Source organism: Arachis ipaensis, chromosome B02 (genome assembly GCF_000816755.2).
Source record: "Arachis ipaensis cultivar K30076 chromosome B02, Araip1.1, whole genome shotgun sequence".
NCBI lineage: Eukaryota > Viridiplantae > Streptophyta > Magnoliopsida > Fabales > Fabaceae > Arachis > Arachis ipaensis.
Window position 1 is genome coordinate 83,996,965 of NC_029786.2, and position 2,803 is coordinate 83,999,767.

Sequence of the window (2,803 nt, forward strand, 5' to 3'; positions counted from 1 at the left end):
ATAATTCTTTGGGTTTAGGTTCTTACTTTGATCATGGTTCCTAATGATCCATGCATTGGCATAGAACTCTTGATCCATTAGGATGCCGACTTGTTGGATGGGGTTTGTTAGAACTTCCCAACCTCTTCTTTGGATTTCATGTCGGATCTCCGGATACTCATTCTTCTTGAGCTTGAAAGGGACCTCGGGGATCACCTTCTTCTTGACCACAACATCATAGAAGTGGTCTTGATGGGCTTTGGAGATGAATCTTTCCATCTCCCATGACTCGGAGGTGGAAGCTTTTGTCTTCCCTTTCCCTTTTCTAGAGGGTTTTCCGGTCTTAGGTGCCATCAATGGTAATGGAAAAACAAAAAGCTTATGCTTTTACCACACCAAACTTAGAATATTGCTCGCCCTCGAGCAAGAGAAGAAAGAAGAGATGAAGAAGAAGAAATGGAGGAGAGGGAGAGAGAGATGTGTTTCGACCAAGAAGGGGAAGAGAGGGTTATGCTGTGTGAAAATGAGGAGGAATGGAGGGCTATATATAGGGAAGGGAGGGGGGGTAAGTTTTGGCCATGTAGGGTGGGTTTGGGTGGGAAATTGATTTTGAATTTTGAAGGTAGGTGGTGTTTATGAGGTAGGTTTATGGGGAAGAGTGGATGGATGTGAGTGGTGAAGTGGTGATAGGGAAGAGAGATTGAGGTGATTGGTGAAGAGTTTTGGGGAAGAGTGTTTATGGGATTGTGTGAAAGAGGAGTGAGAAGAAGTGAGTGGAGGTAGGTGGGGATCCTGTGGGGTTCACAGATCCTGAGGTGTTCAAGGGTTTACAACCTTGTACCAAATTAGGCATACAAAATGCCCTTGCACACAACTCTGGGCGTTCAGCGCCAGATTGGTGCTTGTTCTGGGTGTTGAATGCCCATTTGTTGCCCATTTCTGGCGTTGAACGCCAGAACCATGCTTGTTCTGGGCGTTCAGCGCCAGCTCTTCTCCAGGGTGCAATTCTGGCGTTCAAACGCCCAGATGCTGCCCATTTTGGGCGTTCAGCGCCAGAACCATGCTCTGTTCTGGCGTTGAACGCCAGCCAGATGCTTCTTACTGGCGTTTAAACGCCAGTAAGGTCTTCCTCCAGGGTGTGATTTTTCTTCTGCTGTTTTTGATTCCGTTTTCAATTTTTTATTTATTTTGTGACTCCACATGATCATGTACCTACAAAGACATATAACTAATGAAAATATAATAAAAATTGGGTTGCCTCCCAACAAGCGCTTCTTTAAAGTCAATAGCTTGACAGTGGGCTCTCATGGAGCCTTACAGATGTGCAGAGCATTGTTGAGACTTCCCAACACCAAACTTAGAGTTTGACTGTGGGGGCTCTGGTTGACTCTGTTTTGAGAGAAGCTTTTTATGCTTCCTCTCCATGTTTACAGAAGGATGTCCTTGAGTTTTAAACACAAGGGAGTCCTCATTCAATTGAAGGACTAATTCACCTCTGTCAACATCAATCACAGCTCTTGTTGTGGCTAGGAAGGGTCTTCCAAGGATGATGAATTCATCCTCATTCTTCCCAGTAACCAAGACTATAAAATCAGCAGGGATGTAAAGGCCTTCAACCTTTACTAACACGTCCTCTACTTGTCCATAAGCCTGTTTTCTTGAATTGTCTGCCATTTCTAATGAGATTTTAGCAGCTTGCACCCCATAGATTCCCAGTTTCTCTATTACAGAGAGGGGGCATGAGGTTTATCCCTGAACCAAGGTCACATAGAGCCTTTTCAAAGATCATGTTGCCTATGGTACAAGGTATTACGAACTTTCCAGGATCCTGTTTCTTCTTAGGCAATGTCAGTTGATCCAGATCACTTAGTTCATTGGTGAACAAGGGAGGTTCATCTTCCCAAGTCTCAATACCAAATAATTCGGCATTCAGCTTCATGATTGCACCAAGAAACTTGGCAGCTTGCTCTTCAGTAACATCCTCATTCTCTTCAGAAGAGGAATACTCATCAGAGCTCATGAATGGCATAAGGAGGTTTAATGGAATCTCTATGGTCTCTAGATGAGTCTTAGATTCCTTTGGTTCCTCATAGGGAAGCTCCTTATTGATCACTGGGCGTCCCAGGAGGTCTTCCTCCTTGAGATTTACGTCCTCTCCTTCCCTTACAGGTTCGGCCATGGTGATCATGTCAATGGCCTTGCACTCTCCTTTTGGATTTTCTTCTGTATTGCTTGGGAGAGTACTAGGAGGAATTTCAGTGATCCTTTTACTCAGCTGGCCCACTTGTACCTCCAAATTTCTAATGGAGGACCTTGTTGCATTCATGAAACTTACAGTGGCCTTAGATAAATCAGAGACTAAATTTGCTAAATTAGAGGTATTTTGTTCAGAGTTCTCTGTCTGTTGCTGAGTGGATGATGGAAAAGGCTTGCTATTGCTAAACCTGTTTCTTCCACCATTATTAAAGCCTTCTTGAGGCTTTTGTTGATCCTTCCATGAGAAATTTGGATGATTTCTCCATGATAAGTTATAGGTGTTTCCATAAGGTTCACCTAAGTAATTTACCTCTGCTATTGCAGGGTTTTCAGGATCATAAGCTTCTTCTTCAGAAGATGCCTCTTGAGTACTGTTGGATACAGCTTGCATTCCATTCAGACTCTGAGAAATCATATTGACTTGCTGAGTCAATATTTTATTCTGAGCCAATATGGCATTCAGAGCATCAATTTCAAGAACCCCTTTCTTCATAGGCGTCCCATTACTCACAGGATTCCTCTCAGAAGTATACATGAACTGGTTATTAGCAACCATGTCAATGAGTTC